The 15061-nt window shown below is 45.0% G+C and overlaps 1 protein-coding gene across 2 annotated transcripts in view; it reads left to right on the forward strand.

Annotated features, from left to right (window-relative positions):
* The first annotated feature begins 2861 nt into the window (after positions 1–2861).
* CPT1B (carnitine palmitoyltransferase 1B) overlaps positions 2862–15061 on the forward strand; it is a 76733-nt gene continuing 64533 nt past the window's right edge. For both annotated transcript variants that reach the window (XM_040343149.1, XM_040343150.1), the window contains exon 1: positions 2862–3013. The gene's annotated coding sequence lies outside the window, so the exon portion shown is untranslated. The remainder of the gene's footprint in view (positions 3014–15061) is intronic.

Raw genomic sequence — 15061 nt, forward strand, 5'->3', positions numbered from 1 at the left:
TGCAAAAAAAAAAAAAAAAAAAAGGAAATGTTGTCATTTAAAAAAATGACAACAAAAAAATGTCTCTTTAAGACGCATGGGCGGGACTGACGTTTTGACGTCACTTCCGCCCAGCAATGCTATGGGGACGGGTGGGGGCCATCTTGCCCTCACTCGCATCCCCACACAGCAGGCAGCAGGACCCGATCACCTCCGCTGCTACCGATGGCTTCGGTAAGCGGCGGAGGGCCCCTCTCCCGCCACCGAGAACGGCGATCTCGCGGCGAATTCGCCGCGGAGACCGCCGTTATCGTTGACAGGACCGCTCACTGAAGAGATGGATATCTCGGTTGTGGCAGCAGCTGCTGCCGTTACCGAGATATCCATCTTTAAAAAGCCGACGTATATTTACAGTGGGTGGTCGTTAAGTGGTTAAATTGAGTAAATACAGCTGGATAAAACAAATGCTGTCAAAAAACTGAAAAGACCTCAAAAGTGGTGGGATTTTTAAGGCAACAAATATTCAACTCAAAACTTTATAAAAAATACAAAATGTATCACACTGTATATAAATAGAAACAATCTCAATGATAATAACATGTATAAGGGAAATTGTATATCAAATGATACTGTCCGTCAAACAATGCCCGTCACCACAGGGCTGGTGGCACGTAAGACGGATGATCCGACGCGTTTCGAACGTATAACATTCTTCTTCAGGGTGATTTACAGTATCAAAATCTAAAATGAGAGAAACAAATAAATACATCTCAAATATTCCAGAAAAATAACCGTCACCATCCCACATCCCCAGATGTAGATATAATGATGACTCACTTTTCCTTTAAACAAATATATATATATATATACCCAGTGTCTCAGGCCGTGCCCCTCACTATATTCCAGGTGAAAATATTCACTTTTTGCGCCAACCGTTCAAAGAGCTCTCAATCCCTACAACCCATAGGGGGGCGGAATAAAAGATATTCAAGTAGAATGGTGTTTAAAATTCCTTCCTCATATCACTATAATAGGGGGACAAAAACAAAAGCCAAAAAAAGAGGATTACTAAATAAATATGAACCACCAACGGAGGAGGAACAAACTCTCCTCTATATATCCAAGAGGACTTACCATGTATTGGTAGAGGAGATTAAAAAAAATAGAGAATCCTTAAGGTGGGACCTGTATATCCAAAAAGAAGGGAACCAGGTCCAGGGAGAAAAAACAAAATGCTGTCTGTCTATATTTCGGGCCGCAAAGAAAAAACATGGGATTGTTTTAAAGGGGGTGATTCTTTTCTATACCCACTGTAAGACCTCTGAAAATATAAGAACGTTTACTGATGGAGCATACAGTAAACAGTGCATCCGGAAAGTGTTCACATCGCTTCACTTTTTACACATTTTGTGGCCTTTTTCCAAAATGGATTAAATTCATTCTTTTCCTTAAAATTCTACAAACAATACCCCATAATGATGTGAAAGAAGTTTGTTTGAAATCTTTGCACTTTAAAAAAGAACTCACATGTACATACACCATTTACAGCCTTTGCCTTGAGCACTTTTGATTTTTCATGTTCGTGTCCCATAGGCCCCGTACACACGACCGAGTTTCTCGGCAGAATTGAGCCAGAAACTCGATGGGAGACGTATTCTGCCGAGAAAACCGGTCGTGTGTACACTTTTCGCCGAGGAAACCGACAAGGGTCTCGTCGGGCCAAAAAGAGAACATGTTCTCTATTTCCTCGTTAGTCAATGGGAAAAGTTGGCTCGCCGAGATCCTCGGCGACTTCACAAGGAACTCGACGAGCAAAACGATGTGTTTTGCCCGTCGAGTTTCTCGGACGTGTGTACGGGGCCATAGACTTTAATGGTGTTCGCGTGTTCGAACACATTTTTTGACTGTTTGCATGTTCTGCTGCGAACCGAAACGGGGGATTTTCGACTCATCCCTAGTGGTGATTAAATACCACCAAAAGAAAGCTCTATTTATGTAAAAAAAAATATATATATAGATATCATGTGAGTACAAAGTTGCATGACTGAGTAATTGTCAAATCGGCAGCTATTGCTGGCAATGGCACCATCTGAATCTGATTTTCAAAAGTTACTCCTGTACTACTTTTGGCGACTTCGGGAGGCGATTTGTATAGAGATCTGTGCAGGAACCTGCACAGATGTCTGTCAAATCGCCCCCGAAGTCAGACTGCATTGCCGGGTTGAATTCATGTGAGTTCAGCTGAACTTTACGCCGGACGTACAACTTACACGCACCTCTCGTAGCCTGCGTCGGGCCGGCGAGGGTTCGTGAATCGCCGTATTTTCCTCATTTGCATATTTGAATGGCTAATCAATGGCAGCGCCACCATGCGGCCAGCGTAAATGTGCGCCCACCCTACGCCGGTGTAGGCAAGTTACGTCGGCGGGATTAAGCCTGTTTTTAGGCGTATCTTAGTTTGTGGGTACGGCGCACAGATACGACGACGCATATTTGCACTTACGCAACGTATGTGGAGATACGTCGGCGCAAGTGCTTTGTGAATCCGGGCCAAAGTGTTTGGTATGGAAGTGGTTAAAGTTTTTTAGTCAAAGCTACCATTTTAAGGTAACAATAATACGTATTTTTCCCAATCTTGTTTTGTGTTATGAGCTCTAAATCCACAAACGTCCTTCCCGTAAGAGAGTCTATAAATGGTTATCAGATAAAACATTTCAGAAATGTATACCATAAACAATCTGTGTTTTATAATGTAGCTGCCTCGTTTCTTCCTTTAGTAACAGTGAGTATGTATGTGCGTAATCTCAGCAGGAACATCTCAGCTCTGTGTTGTTGGGTCTCAGGTTACACGGACTGGGTTTTGGCTGCAACCTAGAAAATGACATACACACACTCACATACACACACTCACACACATACACTCATACACACAGGGTGCTTGAAGGACATAGAGAGGACAGAAGGCAGCAGCTGCAGTTCTGTATGCTTGTGGGTAGAACTGGAAGATCTTTGGAACAAAAAACTTAGAAAACAGGTAAAGTTTCAATAATCTTAAGGAGAGCACTTGTTCTTTTTGTTGCTTTGTTTAAAATCACTTAATATGCTATGTGGTGACATTACTTTGAACAGCAGTTTATGTATGCAAACACTGTGGAGTACCTGTTGTTATACATAGCTTTTTATTTTATTGCACCTGCTTAGGAGTATATTGGTGACTTCAGTTTGTCTTGTGAACGTAGAATACATTTTGTGACGGTTGTGTCCTTGGCCTGTGCATTGTCTTTCAGCTGACCTTTAGGAAAGAAATTATCTGGAGCCATAGTGCAGAATTTTAATGTATTTTATTTTATTTTTTAATATATATTGAAGGCCATGCAAATGGCTAAATGCACAGCTAAAAACATACAATATACAGTATGTGAACTCTATTCCCTGCTAAAAAATTTCTAACTTTTTCCTGCCAGACTGCATCACCAGGTTGGTCACTTTTCTGTACTACAGTTAAAGTGATTGTAAATGAACACCTTGTAAAACAACGTATTCAGTTTAAAATAGAAATGAAAAGTAAAACATTTGTGTATATATTAAAAAACAACATTATAAATATATTTTTTCCCCTTTTTTCATAAGTGATCCTCTGTTTTCAGCTGCATAAGAGCTGGGGAGGAGACACAGCAGCACACTGAACTTACCAGTGAATGACAGTGCAGAGGTTGGGGGGGGGGGTCAGAACAAGTCTGATTAGTGGGGGAGAGCATATTCCCAGTACAGCTAGAGAACTGACCACGGTGTGTGCTCCTGCCTAGTGTTGTCAGTTTTTAATAGGAAAGCAGAGACTTGAAGGAACTCCAGGGATTTCACACAAAGGAAGCAGAATTCCAGACGGCAGATATAGTACAGGAAATGGTCAGAGACTGCAGATATAGCACAGGAGATGGTCAGAGACTGCAGATATAGCACAGGAGATGGTTGGAGACTGAAGACATAGTACAGGAGATGGTTGGAGACTGAAGACATAGTACAGGAGATGGTCAGACTGCAGACATAGTACAGGGGATGGTTAGGGATTGCAGACATGATTGATTCAGGAGATGGTCAGAGACTGCAGATATAGTACAGGAGATGGTCAGAGACTGCAGATATAGTACAGGAGATGGCCAGAGACTGCAGACATAGTACAAGAAAATGGTCATAGACTGCAGATATAGTACAGGAAATGGTCAGAGACTGTAGATATAGTACAGGAGATGGTCAGAGACTGCAGACATAATACAAGGAACGGTTAGGGATTGCAGACATGATTGATTCAGGAGATGGTCTGTGACTGCATTTAAAGCTGAACTCAGTGTACAGGTATATAGTATTGCAGGGTTGCTCCACTCTATTTAACCACTTGCTTACTGGGCACTTAAACCCCCCTCCTGCCCAGACCAATTTTCAGCTTTCAGTGCTGATGCATTTTGAATGACAATTGCGCAGTCATACAACACTGTACCCAAATGCAATTTTTATAATTTTTTCCCTACAAATAGAGCTTTCTTTTGGTGGTATTTGATCACCTCTGTGGTTTTTATTTTTTGTTAAAAAAAATAAAAATACAGATTTTTTTTTAATTATATTTTTTTTTATAAAATTTTGCAAACGGGTAATTTTTCTCCTTCATTGATGTAGGCTGATGAGGCTGCACTGATGGGCGGCACTGGTGGGCACCAATGGGCTGCACTGATAGGCACTGATAGGCATTGATAGGTGGCACTGGTGGGCATTGATAGGTGGCACTCTTGGGCATTGATAGGTGGCACTGTGGGCAATTGCAGGTGGCACTAGCTGGGGTTACTGGCGGCACACGAGGCAGATGTGCCTCCTTCCTCTTGGGACTGATGTCCCTTTCACATAAGCCAGTGATCAGCTTTTTTTTCTCCTCACACTGACAGCGTGAGGAGAAAAAAAACGATTGCCACCTTTTGTTTACATAATGTGATCAGCTGTCATTGGCTGACAGCTGATCACATGGTAAGGGGCCAGGACCGGCCCCTTACTCGGATTCGTGATCACCCGAGTCTCAGTGACTCGGGTGATCACAGTGCGGGCAGGGAGCGTGCGAAGGGGAGGACGTCTATTGACGCCCGCCGCTGTAGCTGTCATTCGGCTATGGCGCGGGCGCCAAGTGGTTAAACCATCTCTGCAAGATCAAGTCAGTAATTTTCCTTTGAAAGTACAACCAAGTGACAGAAGAAAGCATCACATCCAATTTGCAAAATAAAATTTTTCTTGCAAACACTGAAGTGCTCAAGATTAGCAGAGGACAGCAACCAGTTAATGGGTCTGTAAAGCTTTTGGCCTGATCCAACAGTAAATCCTCCAACAAAAAAACTCCAATTAAACAATCTGTGCAGCACACACAGAGCTCTGGCTAAATAGCTGATTATCAGCTGAAATGGTTAACAGCCATGTGTCCCTGGTCTCTTAAATGCTGCTTCAGCTTCTTCCAGAGATCTTATCAGTGTGATCAGACAATGTGCAGGTCAGGTTAGATCAGAAAATGTGCAGGTCCTGTTTTTTCCATTCAGCCAGAGTTGTGTGTCTGGCAGAACTTGCATTGTTGTAGTCCCACGCTGTGAACGCACAGGCCTCTGGGCCGTCTTCCCGGCTCATTTATTGGTTGATTGAAAGTAGCGCAGCCATTGGCTTGTGCTGCTGTCAATCACATCCAATGACGTGGCGCGCCGGGGGTGGTGCCGAGTGATACAGCGAGCGGCTATGACCGCCGGCTGTATCACGGGAGCATGCCCGCAACCACTCAACACCATGCAAGCTCGCTCGCATTAAGGTGTTGAGTCCTTGCGGGGGGGAGCCGAGACAGCCGCCGAGGGACCTCAGAAGACCAGGTTCAGGGCCACTCTGTGCAAAACGGGCAGCACAGCAGTGGTAAGTATAACATGTTTGTTATTTAAAAAAATACCTTTAGTGAGCCTTTAAAGGATTTCACCTGCTGGGGGCACTGTCAATCCATGGGCCATAGTACCGGTGTCTACCAGCGAGTGTATTCCTACAGTGTGGGGCAGGCAGCACCTCCTGCGCTCAGGTGTTACGTGAGGATAATTACTGACAGTCCCATAAATACCCGGCAAGCCCTCACATGCTTGCCTCGGTTTCTCTCTCTTGCGCCATGACCTCGCTGCCCATAATCCTGACCTTGAGCCTGCATCTGACCTGACCTGACCTGATCTGAAGTACTCTATAATTCCCTGCTAGAGGACTGCGCTGACTGTGGACTTGATAAAACACAGTGGACCAACACTAGAAGATGACATGGCTCCCCAAATCATCACGGACTGTGGAAAATTTTGCATTTCATTTGGGAATCAGGTCCAAAGTCAGCACAGCCTTCTACCAGAATTTTTAGAGAATTTCATGCGTCCCTTTGCTGACCAGATTTATTGAGATGCTTATTTCATTTTCCAGCAGGACTTGGCACCTGCCCACACTGCCAAAAGTAACAATACTTGGTTTAATGATCATGGTGTCACTGTGTTCCATTGTATTATCAACCAGGACATATGCAAAAGCATCCGGTGTCCACTACCTATCCCACTAATTCTGACACCACTAACTGCAGACGAGCTGAAGACCGCTATCAAAGCAACCTGGGCTTCCATAACACCTCAGCAGTGCCACAGGCTGATCGTTTTCATTGCCAGGCTGCATTGATGCAGTACTGTGCATCCGTAAAGTATTCACATCGCTTCACTTTTTCCACATCTTGTTATGTTACAGCCTTATTCCAAAATGCATTAAATTCATTATTTTTGTCAAAAACAATACCCCATAATGACAACGTAAAATAAGTTTGTTAGAAACCTTTGCAAAATTATAAAAAAAACAAACAAATAAAATCACCTGTACATAAGCCTATACAGCATGTACATAGCCTATACATAGCCTGTACATAGCCTTTGCTCAATACTTTGTTGAAGCACCTTTGGCCAAAAATTACAGCCTTAAGACTTTTTGAGTATGATGCTATGAGCTTGGCACACCTATTATTGTGCAGTTTCTCCTATTCTTCTTTACAGGATCTCCCAAGCTCCATCAAGTTGGATGGGAAGTGTCTGTGCACAGCCATTTTTAGATCTCTCCAGAGATGTTCAATCGTGTTCAAGTCTAGGCTTTGGCTGGGCCACTCAAGGACATTTACAGAGTTGTCCCATAGCCACTCCTTTGTTATCTTGGCTGGGTTCTTAGGGTCATTGTCGAGTTGGAAGATGTACCTCCACCCCAGTCTGAGGTCTAGAGCGCTCTGGAGCAGGTTTTCATCAAGGATGTCTCTGTAGATTGCTGCATTCAGCTTTTCCTCGATTCTGACTAGTCTCCCATTTCCTACCGCTGAAAAACATCCCCACAGCATGATGCTGCCACCACCATGCTTCACTGTAGGCATGGTATTAGCCAGGTTTCCTCCAGATGTGACCCTTGCCATTAAGGCCAAGGAGTTCAATCTTTGTTTCATCAGACCAGAGAATTGTATTTCTCATGGTCTAAGAGTGTATTTTGGCAAACTCCAGGCAGGCTGTCATGTGCCTATTACTGAGAAGTGGCTTCCGTCTGGCAACTCTATCATACAGGCCTGATTGGTGGAGTGCTGCAGAGATGATGAAGGGAGATGGTTTTCTCCCCTCAACACAGAGAAACGCTGAAGCTCTGTCAGAATAACCATCAGGTTCCTAGTCACCTTCCTGACTAAGACCCATCTCCCCTGATCACTCAGTTTGGCCAGGCAGCCCACTCCAGAAGAGTCCTGGTGGTTCCAAACTTCTTCTTCTATTAACGGATGATGGAGGCCACTGTACTCATTGGGACCTTCAATGCTGCAGCCATTTTTCTGCACCCTTCCCCAGAACTGTACCTTGAAACAATCCTGTCTCTGAGATCTACAGACAATTCCTTGGACTTCATGGCTTGGTTTGTGCTCTGACATGCACTTGTTAACGGTGGGACCTTATAGACAGATGTGCCTTTCCAACATGCCTTTTCCAATTATGTCCAATCAACTGGATTTACCACAGTTGGACTCCAATCAACTTGTAGAAACATCTCAAATCGTGGGTGCGCGATATACGTCGATACCCGCTTCCCGCGCTCAGTTTGAATGCCTGCGCCAACATATACCAAGTGCAGTACACTCGGCTACATTCGGCCAGGCTCGGCTTTGCTTGTGCTCAGGCATAAACGTCACAGAGCTTGAGCACGAGTGAAGCCGAGCCTGGCCGAATTTTAGCCGAGGGTACTGCACTAGGTATACGTCGGCGGAGGCGTTCAAACTGAGCGCGGGAAGCGGCGATTCGACGGGGAGACAGCGCGGGATAAGCTGGGAGGACACCACCGAAGCCACAGATGGACGCCGGACCCGACGAGGAGGACACCACCGAAGCCGCAGACAGACCCGACGAGGAGGACACCACCGAAGCCGCAGACGGACCCGACGAGGAGGACACCACTGAAGCCGCAGACGGACGCCGGACCCGACGAGGCCGCCGATGGACGCCGCGCAAGACACCAAAACTGTAAGTACTAAAATGTTTTTTTTACAGGAATGCGGGTCCACATTAGGGGTGCGCGCTATACGCCGGAGCGCGCAATACCCCGATAAATACGGTACTTACTGTATGTACATGGGATTTTTTTTTTTATAAATTTGCAAAGATTTCAAACAAACTTATTTCACGTTGTCGTGATGGGATATTGTTTGTAGAATTTTGAGGAAAATAATGAATTTAATCCATTTTGGAATAAGGCATTGCAAGTGAACTTGGGTGTTCAGTCGCTGTAGATCTGAGGGGGATATGCAAGGAAAATACAAAACAGCATTTTTGCTTGTAAATGATTGGATTATAAAATCAGCAGAGCTTCCCCTCATTATAGATCTTACCCTCAGATCTACAGCAACTGCACTTCCAAGTACACTTTCAAGTGCACTTGCAGTGCAAAGTGGATTTACCTTTAGTAAATCAACCCCAAAATGTGGAAAAAGGAAAGCACTGTGACTACGTTCTGGATGCACTGTAATTCATGCAAAAAGAGCCCCCACTGAGTATTGGTATTGTGCATGCTGTACTGTAGATTTACATACTTTTCAGTAAGTCAACATTTCTGTATTTAAAATCCTTTTTTTTTTATTTATTTATTGGTTTTATTTAATATTCAAATTTTCTGAGATACAGAATTTTGAGTTTTTACTAGCTGTAAGTCATAATCATCAAAATTCCAAAAAAGAAATGCTTGAAATATATCACTCTGTGTGTAACGCATCTATATAAAATATGAGTTTTGCTTTTTGAATTTCATTTACTAAAATAAATTATCTTTGTGATGATATTCAATTTTTTTTTTAGATGCACCTGTATATTCCTAATTTCTTAACGCCCAGTTCTCCACCCTACCATTTTTTCTACACCTGTTTTTTTGTTGCGCTTGAAGTCCCTAGCTCTTCTCTCTTGCTGTTCCCTAACCTTTCACACACTTGGGCTATATCCAACTCTCCTACGTGGATATAAACTTACAAGTTGTGTTGCTGCTGCAAGGGAATGTTTGAGGAGAAGGGAAGTGCATAGGGAGCATGTTAACCAGAGGAGACATTTATTCAAGAGCTTGTAACTTAAATAGACATAGTTCACTTGGTTAAAGCCCAAGGTTATTTTTAAACTCGTCTGTATTCAACAAATGCAGTAAAAAAAATGTATCCCGTCATAATTAGATCATATCAATCATATTGCTGTGGGCATAGTGGAAGCCATTCTTTTTTTTTTTTTCATAACCTAACTTGAGGACATGTTTGTGTTTTAAGTTTCTGTTCACAATTTTTGTTTGTTTGTGACACAATTCTATACTTGTGACATAATGTGATCACAAACAAATATGTCTCCTGGCAAAAAGGTATTATGAGGATGATCCCAAACTGTTTTGTCCAATGGTGTGATGATGCCTCTTTACTGCAGGCCATGAATGGACACTTTTAGGGCTCATTTACACTAGCGTTGCCTCCTTAAATGCCCATTTTCAGAGGGAATTTAACAGGCAGCAAGGAAGTAATATATCACCTCCTCACTACCTGTTTTACCCCTTAAAAGCCTACACTGCTGCTCCTGAGGGTCTGCCGAATTTTGTGATGCCTTGTACAAATCGGCACTATATTTTGTATTTTTCTCTCAGCGGTGAAACTGCCATCATGCAGCTGCTGTGGGGCCAAGGTGTGAGGGCCCAATATGCTATATTTCCCCACACTGCTTCATTCAGACAGCACCAACAGTAAACTTTGCAACCATGTATTTATGACAGGTATACAGCATTGTCAGTTTATGCAAATCTTTACATACTATTCATTAACATCAGTCTCCCCCCTTAGAAGCTTACAATCTAAGGTCCATATCTTACATTCACACATACATTTTAGGGCTGATTTAGACAGGAGCCGGTAAGCCTACCTGTGACGAAACCCTCCCACACTCCGCTTGAGTGCTTCTGTTAGTATACTGCTCCTCCAGTAAGATATTATAGCCTCATATTGCAACCAAGAACTAGACGGTACTAGCTCAGTTGCAAAACAGGAACTTTTATTAAACATAATCACACAGAATATTTACCCCGAGGAGAACAGTCCCCTCCTGATCATATTACCCTAACAGTGGTGGCCCGTCCATAGAGGGCGCTCGGGCGCCGCCCCCCCTCCCCAATCAGTAAAAAAAAATCTAAAAAAAAAAAAAAGTTTATTTAAACATGTCCCTTTAAGGAAATTTTTGTTTCCAAAAAAGGTCCTTAGGTGCACTGTGTCCGAGCGCCGGGCACAGTGAGGTGTGGGTAGCACCACGTCTGTGCAATCACGGGATTGCAGACGAGGCGCTACATTGGCAGAAAAAAGATGCCTTTGTGGTGTTCTCCATCGCGCCACTTGCTTCCGGCGTGATGGACTGTGTTGTTATGACTCGGGTGCACACTTTCTGTGTGCACCCGCACGTCTCTGTGCTAGTCCCGACGTCTCAGGAAGAACCGGAAGTGACGTCGGGACTCTCGAGCTCAGTGCGCCTGGAAGCTGAGCTATGCTGTCTGCCAGCATGCCTGCAGTAACAGGTATGAACCCCCTCCCTGCCTAATCAAAGTATTGCAAATAGCGGGCATGTATGTAATAGCGGGCAAACGGACCCCTTCCTTCACCCGGCTTATAAAAAAAAAAAACATTGGACGAAAATACCGGCCGTTAAAGTATTTAACATTGTTTTTTTTTTATTTAACTGGTGGAAATAGCAGCCGCAACGGCACCCAAAGCCCCCCTCCCCCCGCTTATTAATTTTTTTGGGACCCCCCCCCCCCGGGCTGCTTAAAAAAAAAAAATATTTAACATTGTTTTTTTTTTTATTTAATTGGTGGAAATAGCAGCCGTAACGGCACCCAAACCAGCCCCAACCCAAAACTCCCACCCCCCCCCCCCCCCGCCCCGCCTTTTCATTTTTTTTGGAGCCCATCCAATTCCCTCCAACTACCGCCTCCCCCCCCCCCCCCAGGCTTGTTAAATGTATTTTTTTTATTTAATTGGTTTTTAAATTTTATTGGTGGAAATAGCGTCTTGGGACTGGAAAGTTGCAGGATAAGTCGGACCTGATGCAATGCCTGTGTATTCTGGAGGTCTATGGACCTCAAGTTGCATCAAAGTGCGACCAAAGTAATGCAGGGACTACTTTGAAGTCGCTGTGACTTGAAGTCACACAGATATGAACGGTTCTCATTGGAAATCATGGGGTACGACTTGTCATGCAACGTTGAAGTCCCAAGTCGCAGGACAAGTAATGCAGTATGTCTGCAGTCTCTGGTAATCTTGTGCAGTATGTCCGCAGTCTCTGGTAATCTTGTGCAGTATGTGCGAAGTATCTGGTAATCTTGTACAGTATGTCTGCAGTCTCTGGTAATCTCGTGCAGTATGTCCGCAGTCTCTGGTAATCTCGTGCAGTATGTGCGCAGTCTCTGGTCATCTTGTGCAGTATGTGCACAGTCTCTGGTCATCTTGTGCAGTATGTGCGCAGTCTCTGGTCATCTTGTGCAGTATGTCCGCAGTCTCTGGTCATCTTGTGCAGTATGTCCGCAGTCTCTGGTAATCTTGTGCAGTATGTCCGCAGTCTCTGGTAATCTCGTGCAGTATGTCCGCAGTCTCTGATAATCTCATGCCCATTTAGAGTCCTTCATAACTAACAGTGTAATGTTTGCGCCAATCTGTAAGCCTGCGCTATATACCATGATTTGTGATGCTGGGGCTATATACTCTGTGCTGTGATGCTGAGCTGTATACTCCTGACACTATGAGTGGAAGCAAGTGGAATACAGGGGACGGAGTGAGTGTATTCTATAGGGGGTGTGGCTTATGAGAAGTGGGAGGGTCTTGGGACTGGAAAGTTGCAGGATAAGTCGGACCTGATGCAATGTCTGTGTATTCTGGAGGTCTATGGACCTCAAGTTGCATCAAAGTGCGACCAAAGTAATGCAGGGACTACTTTGAAGTCGCTGTGACTTGAAGTCGCACAGATATGAACGGTTCTCATTGGAAATCATGGGGTACGACTTGTCATGCAACGTTGAAGTCCCAAGTCGCAGGACAAGTAATGCAGTATGTCTGCAGTCTCTGGTAATCTTGTGCAGTATGTCCGCAGTCTCTGGTAATCTTGTGCAGTATGTGCGAAGTATCTGGTAATCTTGTGCAGTATGTCCGCAGTCTCTGGTAATCTCGTGCAGTATGTGTGCAGTCTCTGGTCATCTTGTGCAGTATGTGCACAGTCTCTGGTCATCTTGTGCAGTATGTCCGCAGTCTCTGGTCATCTTGTGCAGTATGTCCGCAGTCTCTGGTAATCTTGTGCAGTATGTCCGCAGTCTCTGGTAATCTCGTGCAGTATGTCCGCAGTCTCTGATAATCTCATGCCCATTTAGAGTCCTTCATAACTAACAGTGTAATTTTTTAGTTTGTTTGCGCCAATCTGTAAGCCTGCGCTATATACCATGATTTGTGATGCTGGGGCTATATACTCTGTGCTGTGATGCTGAGCTGTATACTCCTGACACTATGAGTGGAAGCAAGTGGAATACAGGGGACGGAGTGAGTGTATTCTATAGGGGGTGTGGCTTATGAGAAGTGGGAGGGACCAAATGTGGAGGGGCGGGGTCTTGCGCCCCCCCCATTCTAAAATGTCACCAGCCGCCACTGTACCCTAACCATACAAACTGTAACCAGAAACATAGGGCCAGATTCACGTACGAGCGCGTAACTTTGTGCGGGCGTAGCGTATCCTATTTACGCTATGCCTCCACAACTTGGACGGGCAAGTGCAGTATTCACAAAGCACTTGCTCCGTAAGTTGCGGCGGCGTAGTGTAAATGGGCCGGCGTAAGCCCGCGTAATTTAAATGTGGAAGAGGTGGGCGTGTTGTATGTAAATCAATCGTGACCCCACGTAAATGACGCGCCTAACGAACGGCGCATGCGCGCGCATGCTCAGTATCACGTCGAATTTACTCCAAAAGATACGCCAGGCCCATTGCCTGTGACGTGAACGTAACCTACGGACAGCCCTATTCACGTACGACTTACGTAAACAACGTAAAAAGATACGCTTGCCGACGTCCATACTTTGCATTACCTACGCCTCATATAGCAGGGGTAACTTTACGCCGGACGTAAGCCTTACGTAAACGGCGTAGTGGCCGCAAGTACGTTCGTGAATCGGCGTATCTACCTAATTTACATATTCGACGCGTAAATCTACGGAAGCGCCCCTTGCGGCCAGCGTAAATATTGCACCCAAGATACGACGGCGTAGGAGACTTACGCCGCTTGTATCTTGGCCAAATCTATACGTAACTGATTCTAAGAATCAGGCGCATAGATACGACGGCTCACATTCGTAAGTCTGCTGTGAATCTGGCCCATAGTTAGCATGTGCTAATTAACTAGTCACCTAAACCAGCCTAGGTGACTCAATGCCCACCCAGACAATGTTGTGATTAATCAGATATCCCCACTTAAGGTCAGTGTTAGGTTCAGCGTCTAAGACCACCAGACACGTAGCTACACAGAGGAACTGAGACCAAACAAGCATTTATCATTAAAGTGATATTTATTTACAGTGAACATACACCAATAAACATATACAGCAACCAGTGAAAACATAAACCAATCTAGCAAACAAGAACAAGAATAACTAATAAACCTAACAGCTATCTATGTACAACATAAGGGAAAAGGCAACAGGGATGCAAGGAAAGGGACACGGCTGGGGACAAGAGCATAGAACAAGGGTGCAGGATGGATCAGGACAAAGGCAGGTAATCAGGCACACGCTGGTAGCAGGCAGACAGGAAAGGACCAGAATCGTGACGCACTGGGGGAAGGGAGGAGCAGCCTTAAATATCCACCTGGCAGCTGGAGCCAGGTGTGGCTGATCCTGCTGGCTTCTGGGAGACACCTGCTGGTGGACACTGGAACTGCAGCAGACAGCCCAGAGCAGGATAGTGCCACCAGGAGATGAACTTAATCCTAACAGATTCCCCACCTTAAGGAGCGGCCTCTGGACGATCCATAGGGCCCTACCACCAGGATCTGCAAGCTGACTGAGCACTCCACTGTCCATGTCTGAAGGCCTGGTGAGAACCCCGCCGCCGGGGTCCCAAAACTGTCTGGGTTCTCTGCTGGTCAGATCCCTAATGAGGCACAACAGCAAAGGTATATTCTTAAAAGCAGCCTGTGTCCCAATGCTGGGACACCAAAGGACACCCGACCACCCAATTCCAAAGTCCCTGGTCCGTGCAGGTACCCTGATGCCAGGGCATTCCTTCACAACTGGACCTTCTCTCCCTCTGTTACTAGAGGCCACTCTGTACTGTACCTGTCCCTCGGGTCTACCTAGCACATAGGTTACCCCACCTGGGTCCCCAAATGCACCAGGGATCGCAGAGATGACCTCTGGGTCAGGACAAAGCTCAAATGGAACACTGTCCTTTCCCATGGGATCTCTACTACAGGGGCTGTAACAGCAGATTTGACTCTCAAG

This window comes from Rana temporaria, chromosome 3 (assembly GCF_905171775.1).
Source record: "Rana temporaria chromosome 3, aRanTem1.1, whole genome shotgun sequence".
Lineage (NCBI taxonomy): Eukaryota > Metazoa > Chordata > Amphibia > Anura > Ranidae > Rana > Rana temporaria.